Consider the following 15,283-nt stretch of genomic DNA (forward strand, 5'->3'; position numbering starts at 1 on the left):
TTCTGAGAAGAATGAAAACGGTGAGTGAATCCTGTACTGGCAACTGAGGTATCCAGGTTCTCTCATTGGGAATGACTAGGTGGCTGGCATGACTCACAGAGAGCCAGGAAAAGCAGGTTGCTGTGACAGCCTACCCAGGATCTGTAAGAGGCGAAGGGAGCTGCCATCCCCAGCCAAGGGAGGCAGTGAGTGATTGTGCTACCCTGCCCAGGAAATGGGCAAATTTTCCATGGATCTGTGCAACCTGAGGATCAGGAGATACCCTCATGAGCCCACGCCACCAGAAACTTGGGTTCCAAGCACAGAGCTATGCAGACGCTAGATGGCTGATCCACTGGAGACTGCCTAAGACTACTGAGTTCCTGGGAGGGTGGGACAGCCGTTATCACTGTGGCTGCCTGCTGCCTAAGATGACTGAGCTTTTTGAGGGAGGAGTGGCAGCCATCACTGCAGCTCCAGTTTGCCGTTTTCCCCTGCCGGTCCCGGGCAGACTGAACGGTTTGGACCCAGGAAGCATTCCCCACAGCACAGCACAGCAACTGTGGCAGATCATGGTCAGGCTGCCTGTTTAGTCTGAAGCTGGACCCATCTCTCCTCATTGAGTGGGGCCTCCCTGTGGGAATTTCAGCAACTCCAACCTAGGGGTTTACAGACAGAACTCTGATCTGCCTGGGATGGAGTCCCTGTGGGGAGGAGTGCACGTGGTCTCTGTGGATCAGTGAACCTAGTCTTTTCCCCTGCTGGCTCTGAGGAATCTGGGCAGTCCTGATGAGTAAGATTCCCCCCAGTGCAGTGCACCTCATCCAACAAGGGGCAGCCAGAGTGCTTTGTTAAGAGGGTCGCTGATCCTGTGCCTGCTGGCTGGGTAAGATTTCCCAACAGGGTTTGCCAGACACCTTATACAGGAGTGTTCCTGCTGGCATCACGTTGGTCTATGGGACAGAGCTCCCAGAGGAAGGAGCAGGCAGCCATCTTTGCTGTTCTGCAGCCTCCATTGGTGACATATCCAGCTGCAGGAGGGAGCCAGGAAAAATAGGGTATGGAGTGGACCCCCAGAAAACTGCAGCAGCCCTGTGGAAGAGGGGGCTGGCTGTTAAAAGAAAAACAAACAGAAAGCAACAACAACGATCGACAAAAAAGTCCCCACAAAAACCCCATCCAAAGGTCGGCAGCCTCAAAGATTGAAGGTAGATAAAATCACGAAGATGATAAAGAATCAATGAGAAAACCGGAAAACTCAAAAAGCCAAAATGCCTCTTCTCCTCCAAAAGATTGAAACACCACTCCCGCAAGGGCACAGAACTGGGCTGAGGCTGAGATGGATGAACTGACGGAAGTAAGTTTCAGAAGGTGGATAGTAATGAACTTTACTGAGCTAAAGGATCATGTTCTAACCCAATGCAAAGAAGCTAAGAACCGTGATAAAACACTATAGTAGCTGTTAATCAGAATAACTAGTTTAGAGAGGAACATAAATGAGCTGAAAAATACAACATGAAAACTTCACAATGCAACCACAAATATCAATAGCCAAATAGACCAAGAGGAAGAAAGAATTTCAGAGCTTGAAGACCATCTTGCTGAAGTAAGACAGGCAGACAAGATTAGAGGAAAAAAATGAAAAAGAATGAACAAAACATCTGAGAACTATGGGATAATGTAAAAAGACTGAACCTCTAAGTGGTTGGGGTACCTGAAAGAGATGGGGAAGGTGAAACCAAGTTGGAAAACATACTTCAGGATGTCATCCAGGAGAACTTCCACAACCCAGCAATACAGGCCAACATTCAAATTCAGGAAATCCAGAGAACCCCAGTAAGACACTCCCTGAGAAGATCAACCCCAAGATGCATAATCTTCAGATTCTCAAAGGTCAAAATGAAAGAAAGTGTTAAGGGCAGTCAGAGAGGAAGGCCAGGTCACCTACAAAGGGAAGCTCATCAGATTAACAGTGGATCTCTCAGCAGAAACCCTATACGCCAGAAGAGAGTGGGGGCCCATATTCAATATTCTTAAAGAATTTCCAACCCAGTATTTCCTACCTGGCAAAACTAAGATTCATAAGTGAAGGAGTAATAGAATCCTTTTCAGAAAAGCAAATGCTGAGGGAATTCACATCACCAGGCTTGCCTTGCAAGAGCTCCTGAAGGAAGCACTAAATATGGAAAGGAAAAATCATTACCAGCCACTACAAAAACACACTGATGTATACAGACCAATGACACTATGAAGCAACTACATCAATAAGTCTGAAAAATAACCAGCTAGCATCATGATGACAGGATCAAATTCACACATAACAATATCAACCTTAAATGTAAATGGGTTAAATGCCCCAATTAAAAGACACAGAATGGCAAGCTGGATAAAGAGTCAAGACCCATTGATGTGTTATATTCAAGAGACCCATCTCATGTGCAAAGACACACATAGGCTCAAAATAAAGGGAGGGAGGAAAATTTATCAAGCAAATGGAAAACAGAAAAAGGCGGAGGTTGCAATCCAAGTTTATAACAAAGCAGGCTTGAAGCCAACAAAGATCAAAAAAAGACAAAAAAGAGCATTACACAATGGTAAAGGGTTCAATTCAACAAGAAGAGCTAACTGTCCTAAATATATGTGAACCCAAAACAGGAGCACCCAGATTCACAAAACAAGTTCTTAGAGACCTCCAAAGAGACTTAGACTCCCACACAATAATAGTGGGAGACTTTAACACCCACTGTCAACATTAGACAGATCTTCAAGACAGAAAATTAATAAAGATATTCAGGACTTGAACTCAGCTCTCCATCAAGTGGACCTGATAGATAGCTACAGGACTCTACAACCCAAAACAACATAATATACATTCTTCTCAGTGCCACATGGCACTTACTCTAAAATCGATCACATAATTTGAAGTAAAACAATCCTCAGCAAATGCAAAAGAACTGAAATCATAACAGTCTCTTACAATCAAATTAGAACTCAAGATTAAGAAACTCATTTTAAACCACACAACTGTATGGAAATTGAGCAACCTGCTCCTGAATGACTTCTGGGTAAGTAATGAAATTAAGGCAGAAATCAAGTTCTTTAAAACCAACGAGAACCAAGGGACAATGTACCAGAATCTCTGGGATGCAGTTAAAGCAATGTTACGAGGGAAATCTATAGCACTAAACTCCCACATCAAAAAGCTAGAAAGATCTCAAGTTGACATTCTAAGATGACAACTGAAAGAACTAGAGAACCAAGAGCAAACAAACCCTAAAGCTAGCAGAAGACAAGAAATAACCAAGATAAGAGTGGAACTGAAGGAGACAGAGACATGAAAAACCCTTCAGAAAAAATCAACAAATACATGTTTTTGAAAAAATTAATAAAATACACCACTAACTAGATTAATAAAGAAGAAAAGAGAGAAGAATCAAATAGACACAATAAAAATGATAATGGGATATCACTACTGACTGCACAGAAATACAAACAACCATCAGAGGGTACTATGAACACATGTATGCACATAAACTAGAGAATCTAGAAGAAATGAATAAATTCCTGGACACATACACTCTCTAAGACTGAACCAGGAAGAAGTTGAATCCCTGAATAGGCCAAAAACAAGTTCTAAAATTGAGGCAGTAAAAAATAACTTATCAACCAAAAAAAAAAAAGCCTAAAAAGCCTCAAACCAGATGGATTTACAGCTGAATTCTACCAGAGGTACAAAGAAGAGCTGGGACCATTTCCTTTTAATCTATTCCAAACAATTGAGGAGGAGAGACTTCTCTCTAACTCATTCTATGAGGCCAGCCTCATCCTGACACCAAAACCTGTCAGAGATATAACAGAAAAAGAAAACTTCTGGCCAATATCTCTAATGAACATTGATACAGAAATCCTCAGTAAAATACTGGCAAACTGAATTCAGCAGCACATCAAAAAGCTTATCCACTCTGATCAAGTTGACTCATCCGTGGGTTGCAAATGTAGTTCAACATATGCAAAACAATAAATGTAATTCATCACATAAACAGAACTAACGACAAAAACCACATGATTATCTCAATAGACACAGAAAAAGCCTTTGATAAAATTCAACATACCTTCACGTTAAAAACTCTCAATAAACTAGGTATTGATGGAACATACTTCAAAATAATAAGAGCCATTTATGACAAACACACAGTCAATATCATACTGAATGGGCAAAAGCTGGAAGCATTCCCCTTGAAAACTGGCACAAGGCAAGGATGTCGTCTCTTACCACTCCTATTCAACATATTATTGGAAGTTCTGGCCAGGGCAATCAGGCAAGAGAATGAAATAAAGAGTATTCAAGTAGGAAGAGAGGAAATCAAACTGTATCTGTTTGCAGATGACATGATCTTATATTTAGAAAACCCCATCTTCTCAGCCCCAAAGCTTCTTAAGCTGATAAGCAACTTCAGCAAATTCTCAGGATACAAAATTAATCTGCAAAAATCACAAGCATTCCTGTACACCAGCAATAGACAAGCAGAGAGCCAAATCATGAATGAATTCCCTTTCACAGTTGCTACAAAGAGAATAAAATATCTAGGAATACAGCTAATGAGGGAAGTGAAGAACTTCTTCAAGGAGAACTACAAACCGCTGCTCAAGGAAATAACAGAGGACGCAAACAAATGGAAAATCATTCCATGCCTATGGATAGGAAGAATCAATATTATGAAAATGGTCATACTACCCAAAGTAATTTATAGATTCAATGCTATTCCCATTAAACTACCATTGAAATTCTTCACAGAATTAGAAAAGCCTACTTTAAAATTCATATAGAACCAAAAATATTCTGTATAGCTAAGACAATCCTAAGTAAACGGATCAAAGCTGGAGGCATCACGCTACCTGACTTCATACTATACTATAAGGCTACAGTAACCAAAACAGCATGGTATTGGTACAAAAACAGGCATATAGATCAATGGAACAGAATAGAGAACTCAGAAATAAGACCACATATCTATAACCATCTGATCTTCGATAAACCTGAAAAAACAAGCAATGGGGAAAGCGTTCCCTATTAAATAAGTGGTACTGGGAGAACTGGCTAACTATATGCAGTAAATTGAAACTGGGTCCCTTCCATATACCTTATACAAAGGTTAACTCAAGATAGAATAAAAACTTAAAGGTAAAACCTCAAACTATAAAAACCCTGGAAGAAAATCTAGGCAATACCATTCAGGACATAGGCATGGGCAAAGATTTCATGATGAAAACGTGAAAAGCAATGACCACAAAAGCAAAAATTGACACACCGGATCTAATTAAACTAAATAGCCTCTGCATAGCAAGAAAACAACAACAACAACAACAACAACAACAACAAAAACAAAACACTATCATCAGAGTGAACTGACAACCTACAGAATGGGAGAAAATTTTTGCAATCTGTCCATCTGACAAAGGTCTAATATTCAGAATCTAAAAGGAACTTAAACAAACTTACAAAAAACAAACAAACAAACAAACAAACCAAACAACCCCATTAAAAAGTGGGCAAAGGACATGAACAACACTTCTCAAAAGAAGACATTTATGTGCCCAAAAAACATGAAAAAAAGCTAACATCACTGATAGAGAAATGCAAATCAAAACCACAATGAGATACCATCTCATGCTAGTCAGAATGGCAATTATTAAAAAGTCAAGAAAACAGATGCTGGTGAGATTGTGGAGAAATAGGAATGTTTTTACACTGTCAGTGGGAATGTAAATTAGTTCAACCATTGCGGAAGACAGTGTGGTTATTTCTCAAAGACCTAGAACCAGAAATAGTGTTTTCTGGTACAGCAATCCCGTTACTGGGTATATAGCCAAAGGAATATAAATCATTCTATTATAAAGATATATGCATGCATATGTTCATTGCAGCACTATTCACAATAGCAAAAACATGGAATCAACTCAAATGCCCAACAATGATAGCCTGGATAAACAAAATGAGGTACACATACACTATGGAGTACTATGCAAAATAAAAAGGAAAGAGATCATGTCCTTTGCAGGGACATGGATGGAGCTGGAGGCCATTATTCTTAGCAAACTAATACAAGAACAGAAAACCAAACACTGCATGTTGTCAGTTGTAATTGAGAACTGAACAATAAGAACACATGGACACAGGGAGGGAAACAACACATACTGGGGCCTGTTGTGGCAGGGGTGTGTGTGGGGAGGGAGAGCATCAGGAAAAATAGGTGATGGGTTCATAGGAGCAGCAAATCACCATGGCACATGTTTACCTATGTAATAAATATGCACATCCTGCACACGTATCCTGGAACTTAAAATAGAAAAAAGAGTTGGAACAACTATCCAAACTAGGTAAGGAGAACAGGAGACCTTCCTGTGCCCTGATTGACCACACCTGCCAGCATGAACATGCATAGAGGGCACACACAGGCCTGCACTTGCCACCACCCCACCCCTGTGCTAACACCACCACCAGTGTGACCACTCCCACAGTCACTTGTCGGGGGGGCCGCCTGCAACCCTGCAAGCTGTGCTGCCTCTGTTGTATCTGGGATCACCAACACAAAGGCTGGTACCCACTAGCACCCTGCTGTGGTCAACAAGCATGCACCCCGCTGTGCTGCTATTGCTGCTGCTAGCATGCGCAAATGAGGACAGATCTAATTTCAGGGAGCCAGAGACCAAAGCTAGGGCCTGATACCAGTCCCCCGGAGTTAGAGCATGCAGTCCAGGAGTTAGGAGCTGAGCCTGGGCCCACTAAAATCTTCCAGAAATGAACCCAGTTTACTGAACCCACCTTATACCATAATCAAACCCTCAAGATCATCAAATAGGATTAAAAAAATAAAAACCATCCAAAGGACAGCAACTTCAAAGACTGAAGGAACATCAGCTCACAAAGATGAGAAAGAATCAGCACAAGAACTCTGACAAAAAAGCCAGAGTGCCTTCTTTCTTCCAAACGACCTCACTAGCTCTCCAACAAGTGTTCTGAACCAGGTTGAGATGGCTGAGTGATAGAAATAGAATTCAGAATATAAATAGGAACAAGATCATTGAGATGCAGGAGTATGCTGAAACCTAATCCAAGGAAGCTAAGAATTACAATAAAACAATATAGGAGCTGACAGACAAAATAGCTGGCATTGAAAAGAATGCAACCAACCTGATGACAGGATCAAATCCACAAGCATCAATATTAACCTTGAATGTAAATGGGTGAAATGCCCCAATTAAAAGGCATGGAGTGGCAAACTGGATAAAAAACAAGATCCAATGGTATGCTATCTCTGAAAGACACATCTCACATGCAATGACACCCATAGGCTCAAAATAAAGGGGTGGAGAAAAATCTACAAAGCAAATGAAAAACAGAAAAAAGCAGGTGTTGCAATCCTAATATCAAACAAAAGAGGTTTTAAGCCAACAAAGATAAAAAAGACAAAGAGGGCATTATATAATGGTAAAGGGTTCAAACAAACAAACAAACAAGAAGACCCAGATTCACGAAACAAGTTCTTAGAGACCATGAAGAGAGTTAGACTCCCACACATTGGTAGCTCTTACTTGGTTGTGGTCTATTATTCTTTAAATTTACTAAAGAATTTAGGTGGCTAATATTTTAAAGAGTTTTTTTTTCTACTGCTATATTTTTGTGTGCTATATTTGTTAGGATTTTTTTCTCCATCAGGAATGAGCTAGCTTCATAACTAAATTGATAAAATTTCTCTCATTTTCTGTAACTCTAGAATAGTATAAATAGCAGAGGAATGACTGATTTCTGAAGGCTTAAAAGAACTCACTGTGTTCAGGAAGTTTTAAGAGTCTCTAGCTAGTGATCTGTCTATTTTGTTATTTTTTTCAAAAACCCAGCTTCCGGATTCATTGATATTTTGAATGGTTTTTCGTTTCTCAGTCTCTTTCAGTTCAACTCTGATTTCGATTATTTCTTGTTTTCTGCTAGCTTTGGGGTTGGTTTGCTCTCTTGGCGGTGTGTACGGAGGGCATTCTTTGATTTTTTTTTTTAAATATCAAGTCTCAATTGAAGATCAATCCTCAATATAGGATAAAGTCAATATAGAAAGAATAAAAATATTGGGTTGGAACAACACCAAAATATGTCCCTGAAATAAAATCATCCTTTTTTCCCCTCCCTCCCTCCCTCCCATTTCCTCCCTCCCTCCCTCCCTTCGTTTCTTCCTTCCTCCCTCCCTCCCTCCCTCCCTCCCTCCCTTTCTTCCTTTGCTTATTTTTCTTAACAATGGAAAGAAATACACCTCTTCTTCTTTCACCTGTTTTTTCCCTGCCACACCTTTAAAAAAATCCAGAAATGAATATAGCACCATACAGGAAGTCTCTAACTTAAGAACCGTAATTTAAAAATAGGCACACTAGACTCTCATGCTTCCCTTATATGGTAGCGGGTACAGAGTAGTGGTTAAGAGTATGGCTCTTGAAAACTGAACCTCTCTCACCTGTAAAATGGGACTCATCACCATACCTACATCCTGACTGTGAGCATTAACTGACATGAATGTCTATGAAGGTTTTAACACTATATCTTGGACACAGTAAGTATTCGTAATATAATAATAGTAACAGCAATTATGGTTATTGTTACTATTGTCATCTAATAAGTATCACTGAACTTAGCTGATTTGTAGCAGCATCTCCTTCTTGAAAATGGTTGTTGGGGATAGGAAGCAGAGATGGTTTCCTTATAATGATAATCTGAGGTTAGATACTATTATATTCACCATTTTACAACATGTGACTGCACTTGGTGCCCCTGGCAGACCTCAAGATGTTGAGTAACATATTTTATGTGTCTCATACATTGATGCTAGGGGACATATTTTATGGATCCTTGTATCTACAGAACTTGCACAATATTAGAATTGGATAGATTCTTTATAATGGCTGATCTATGGGACTCCCTCCCACAAAGTGTCTCATTCCTGTATCCTAGAGATGTTGTTCTCTTCTTTTAGCCTTCCCATGCTTTACTCTATGCCCCATGGCACTTTCTCTGGCTCCTCACCCTCCTCAATACTTTCTCTTCTGCCAAAGGTCTTGCCCCAAGCCAGCAGATCCCCTAGTGAAAGCTTACAACCTGGTGGGCTACAGATCATGTGGGCTATAGAGAGTAATAACTGTTGGAGAGATGTGTTTGTATGACATAAGCTTTAGCTTTGAGTGTGCTTTGCAATGTGCTTTGCACAGCCATTTTATCTGCCTTCAAGACCCGTTCTTCCTTCAGGTGTCAGCACTAGATATCCCCCTCCCCTCACGGCTGCCTGTGCCTCCTCAACACCCAGCCCGTGTTTCTGTCACAACACTGACTGCTCTCTGTTGGATTTAATGTTCTCCTTGTCTGTGCCACTCCCTGTGAACTCCTCGAGGGCGAGGACTGTGTTCTCTGTGTTCCACAACTCTGTAACTCCGGTACAAGCATGGTGCGTAACCGGTGTTCCAAAAATACTCCCTCATTAAATCAATGGAAACAAGGTTCTTATGTTGACAGGTCTGCAGTACTGTTTACAGAGTGTTGTAGGAAAAGGATGGATTAAATCAATGTTAGTGGACTGACCTGGGAATCTAAGTTCCAGTTACAACATGTTTCTAGGTGAAAGCATTCTGGGATGCTCATACTTATTTTCAGCTGCAAAATGTTAGTTCTCCAAAATTCTGAAGGATCCATTGCACTCTTCTCAGATTGGCATAATTCCTCTTGGGTTCAGTGGAGAACCATATGCCCATGGGAGAGAATCTGGCTGCCTTTGAATAGAAGATGTTGGAGCAACACTAATAAATTTCAGAGTGAATGCAATTTGCATATGCAATAACCTATTCCCGTAATTGAGGATTTCCTGAGTGACTGAGAGGCTCCAAAGGTAGAATACATCCTCAGTCATTTCCACACAGGATTGAGTTGTTGCCAAGCTCTGACCCTTTAAATGTCTCAAACAACACCCAAAGATTTTGGGAAGAAAACCTATTCAATTTACTAGTATCATTTCACAACGTTTATAGGTCATGATTCTCTAATGTAGGGGGGATATTGAGAATATGTAGTTGACACATTTTTCTCATGAAGAACACCCTTATTTTTCTTTCCCCTTAAGCATGAGTTTTTCAGTAATGATGTAGTACTGGTGGGTTCAATTTAATCAAAGTTTTCCAGGAGCTTTCTTGCTAAAGAGTGAATCACCAGGTTTTCTGGTATATTATGGGAGGAACATCTGTGCATTTTCAAGCTTGTGGTATGCAATGAAACATGCTGTAAGTCAATCAAGTGAGTTTTATTTATTTTTTAGTGTCAGGGTCTTGCTCTGTTTCCTAGGCTGGAGTGCAGTGGCATGATCATGGATGGCTCACTGCAGCCTCAGATTACTGGGTTCGAGCTATCCTTCTGCATCAGGCTTCCAAATTCCTAAGACTATAGGTACATGCCACCACACCTGTTAATTAAATTGATTCTTAATTTTTAATATTTTTATTTTTTTTGTAGAGAGAGTGATATTGCTATGTTGCGCAGGCTGGTCTTAAACTCCTGGCCGCAAGCACTCCTTTTGCCTTGGCCCCTACAAGTGTTGAGATTTTAGATGTGCGCCACTACACCTGGCCAGTGAATGGTTTTCTTTACCAGTCCTTTGCAGTCTCTCTTCAACATTTAGTATCAGCTTCATTTTTTTTTTTTTTTTGCTTTTGCACGTTGAACTTTAATGACATAGGTATTTGACATGTCTCTTGAAATGTAATATGTAGTGACTGCAGCAAAATTATTACATAGAAGGGGTATAGGGTAGGTGATCTGGTTGGAATAAAGGACTAGACCTTTACTTTTAAGTTTCATTTGTATAGTGAGCCTACTGTTTGTACATAGAAGGTGTGTTTCTCCCTCATGGTGACTCTAGTCTTCTAGTATCCTAGGTCAAGATCCTTGGGATTATCCTTGACTCACATTTTTCTCACTCTGTGTCTAATCCTTCAGCTATTTTGTGGGGCCCACCTTCAAATATATCCGTAATCACATCTCTTCTCACTTTCATAGCTAGCACCTTGTTCTAAGCTGCCATCATCTCTTGCTGAGATTGTTGCAATCACTTCCTTCCTAACTAATCTCCCTATGTACATCCTCCCTCATATTTACACAGCCATTTTATCTGTGTTCAAGACCCATACATACAGTCAGTCTCCAACTTGTCTTTTGAGTTTCATCTCTTGTTCTCATAATTGTTGGAGAACAATTTTTCGTGGACATTTTAAATGGGATTATGTTCTTGATTTGGCTCTCAACTTTAACATTATTGGTGTATAGAAATGCTACTGATTTTTTTACATTAATTTTTTTTCACGAAGTTTTACTTAAGTAATTTATCATGCCTGGGAGCCTTTTGGTTGAGTCTTTAAGGTTTTCTAGAAATAGAATCATATTGTCAGTGAAGATAGATAGTTTGACTTCTTTTCATTTATCAGATCTAGGAGCCTTTTGGTGGAGTCTTTAAAGCTTTCTAGATATAGAGTGATACTGTCAGGGAAGAGAGATAATTTGACTTATTTTCCTATTTGGATGCCTTTTTTTTCTTTCTCTGGACTGACTTCTCTGGCTAGGACTTCTAGTACTATGTTGAATAGGAGTGGTGAGAGTGTGCATCCTTGTTTTGTTCTAATTCTTAAGGAGAATGTTTCCAACTTCTGCCTGTTCAGTTTGATGTTGGCTGTGGGTTTGTCATAGATGGCTCTTATTGTTTTGAAGTATGTTCCTTTGATACCAATTGTTGAGGATTTTTATCATGAAGCGATATTGAATTTTATCAAAAGCTTTTTCTGCATCCATTGAGGTGTTCATGTCATTTTTGTTTTTAATTATGTTTTGTGGTGAATCTCATTTATTGATATGTTTATGATGAACTAACTTATACAACCCCAGGACAAAAGCCTACTTCATCATGGTGAAGTAACTTTTGATGTGCTGCTGGGTCCAGTTTGCTGATATTTGGTTGAGGACTTTTGTGTCTATGTTCATCAAGGATATTAGCCTATATTTTTCTGTTTTTATTGTGTCTTTGCAGATTTGGGTATCAGGATGATGCTGGCTTCATAGAACAAATTGAGGAGGAGTCTATCCTCCTCTATATTTTGGAATACTTTTAGTCGGATTGGTACCAACTGCTCTTGGTATGTCTGGTAGAATTTGCCTGTGAATTCTTCTGGCCCAGGGCTTTGTTTGGTTGGCAGACTTTTTTTTTTTTTTTATTATTACTGTTTAAATTTTGGAACTTGTAATTTTTACCACTCTCTCTTGATCTCTTTCATAAGCTTGTCTTCCTCTGTCTGTCCCTTAACTGCCACTTGTCCACTTTTAGTCCTCTGGAGTTCTTGCCACCTATTTATTTTCTTGAGCAATGTTATCTTCTCTGAGGTTTTAAGTGACAACTTATATGCTCATAAACTCCCAAGTATCTATTCTGAGCCTAGTTCTTTCTCTTGCTATTCAGATGCATAGGTCCCATTATCTGCTGAACATCTCCCTCTAGGTGTCCCAGGCCCACCTCAAACTCAACGTGTTCAAAAGGTCGTCATCTTCTTTATTACGTTGGGTTTCTGTTCATGTTCTCTATCACGGGGGATGGCACCATCTAGATACTTTAGTTATAAGTTACCCTTGACTTCTCTCTCTCCTTTGCTCTCCACAGCCAACTAATCGTCAAGTTCTGCTGGCTATACCTTTCAAATAGTTCTGAGTTTTGTCTCTCCCTCTTTTTGTTTATTACTTATAATGGGTCGGGTGATAGTTCTTAAAAGATAAGTCCACACCAAATCCCTGGAACTTGTGCTCCTTATATGGAACAAGGGTCTTTACAGATGCTATTGTTAAGGATCTTGAGATGAGATTATACTGGATTTTCTGTGTAGACCCTAAATCCAATGACAAGAGAAAGGCAGAGGGAGAACTGTGGCACAGAGAAGAGGGGAAGATACAGACACATGGAGGAGAAAGCAATGTGGAGGTGCAGACAGAGGCAGTGGTTGCAGTGATGTGGGCACAAACTAAGGAAACCAAGGAATGATGACAGCTTCCAGAAGGCAAAAGAGGCAAGGAAAGATTCTCCTTTATGGGCTTCAGAGTGAGTGCCCTGCCAACAGCTTGATTTTCATTTCTAGTTTCTAGAAATGTGAGATCGTGAGAGAGTATATGTTCCTTGTTTTGAGCCATGTAGTTTGTGGTAATTTGTTATGGCAGCCACAGGAATTGAATGCACTCCCTTTGCCAGTTCAGAAACTTGTCATCCTTGTCTTGGATTAGTGAGAGAGCTGCCCAGTGGTTTCTCTGTCTCCAGTCTTAGCCCTTTTATGTTACATGTTCTATTCTGCACCCAGAGTAGTTATAGTCAAAACTCAATTTGGCCCTGTCCCTTCCATGTTTAAATCTGTCTAATTCCCTCCACCTATCATATATTCTCTCTTCTCCTGTAGCTTCAGTGCTTGTTTAGCAGGGAAGCCTTGGCCCGCCTTGCCCCCCTCCCTTTTTTTGGTCACTCCATTGGTCCTGCAAATCCTCAAACATGGATCAATCCCACCATATACTTTCTCTACTTCTACCTTTAGGCTATTGGGAAAACTGATATAATTGTGTGGATTTTTTCCCTCTATACATTCGTAGTCCCCAGTCTCAGGCAAGTCTTCAAAATGGTCCAAAAATCTGGCCAGCTGCCTCTCCTAATTGTCCCCAGTGACTCTTCCAAACCTTTATCATTGCCTTCTAAGCTCTTCCACTTTGTTTTGTGCTGCTCCCATCCTTGTCCTTAATGGGAGAAACTTCAAGGTTCTCAGGGATAAAATTCCTCAGATTCCCATCCCCATCCCCACCAAGTTTCATAGCTTTACCTCAGCTGTCTTCCAGTTTCTGAGAAAGACACATCCCCCTCATTCCTTCTGTATTGTTGACTTTTTCTGTCCATGTTCTTGAAGACTCAGTTTATTATTTCTTCTTCTATTATATTTTTAGCTCTTTCTATGGGATCCATTCCCAGTGCTGATAAACATGCTGACATCTTTTTTGTTTTGAACAATACCAAGTACTCAACACTTTTATAATTATGTGACCTGACCTGTTAAAATGAGAACAATTTTGTAGAGATAAACCAAGCTGTCTTAAAAAGTGATACACCGTCAATTGTCTTTGAAAAGAGTTCTGAACTTTTCTTTTTCTTTCTCTTCCATTTTGATCAAGGAGGAAAACGGACACATTAGAAGACCATGTTGAAAGTCTGCCAATGTTACCGTCTGCTTGCTGATAATGATTTTTCTTCTTCCCTGCCTGGAGGGAAGGGTAAATATCTCTTAATGACAATCCCCCATCCCTGCCAGACTGATATACTCAACATTGGCCCCTCCTGGCCACATCTGCTGCTATATAAAACATGAGTTTGTAACTTGTCTTTGTCCAGCCTGGTCAGAAAATGTGGACTCTCATCATGGTCATACATGGCATTTAAAATATTTTTCATTTTTATCTTCAATAATTTATAGATGGAAAATCCTAGGGTATTCATACTTTCAATTAAATGTAGAGCTTCCTCTTTATGCATTTGCTATTTTTTTTTCTTTGAAGAAAATGGACTATTCTCCTTTTCATGTCTTGGACTGAATTATTTTCTACCCTTTTCCTTTTCATGCTTCTCAGTTGAATTCCTGCGCAACACGGATTGCTGGCAGTGATGCATTCCAGAGGGTACCACCTAAAGTTTTGAGGCATGTAGCCTTGCCCACAAAGACAGGGACTTGGAGAGGAAAGATGCATAACCAGTGAAAACAAAGGTAGTAGTGCTCAGCTGTAATCTTTTAGAAGTGACAGTATTATATTTATATTAGAATTTTAATTGAAGAAAACCAATGGAAACTATAAATTATAATACAATTCTAATTTTCCTTTCCTCATTTGTTGTTTTTCAGATTCTTGTGTCATGTTATTTCCTGTCACAGATAGAAAGTTTAGAGTTATATACTTATTGTTTCTATCAAAATTTGATTCGATTTTTAAAAATACTTTTTTCTATGACTGAGTGTGATAGACAGAATAATGGTCTGCAAAAGAAGTTTATGTCCTAATCCTCAAGCCTGTGAATCTGTTCGTTACCTTACGTGGCAAAGGTACTTTGCAAATGTGATTAAGTTAAGATCTTGATGGGAGATTATATTGGATTACCTGGGTGGGCCCAATGTAATCACAAGGGTTTTTATGAAAGGGAAGCAGGTAGTTCAGAGTGAGAGC

The 15,283-nt window shown here is 39.8% G+C and overlaps 1 long non-coding RNA gene across 4 annotated transcripts in view; it reads left to right on the forward strand.

Moving 5' to 3' along the window:
• Nucleotides 1–14,850, forward strand: part of LOC126963408 (uncharacterized) — a 45,840-nt gene extending 30,990 nt beyond the window's left edge. For all 4 annotated transcript variants that reach the window (XR_007729057.1, XR_007729058.1, XR_007729056.1 and 1 more), the window contains 2 exons: nucleotides 14,243–14,341; nucleotides 14,696–14,850. This is a non-coding gene — a long non-coding RNA (uncharacterized LOC126963408). The remainder of the gene's footprint in view (nucleotides 1–14,242; nucleotides 14,342–14,695) is intronic.
• The last annotated feature ends 433 nt before the right edge of the window (nucleotides 14,851–15,283 follow it).

Source organism: Macaca thibetana, chromosome 1 (genome assembly GCF_024542745.1).
Source record: "Macaca thibetana thibetana isolate TM-01 chromosome 1, ASM2454274v1, whole genome shotgun sequence".
Taxonomy (NCBI): domain Eukaryota; kingdom Metazoa; phylum Chordata; class Mammalia; order Primates; family Cercopithecidae; genus Macaca; species Macaca thibetana.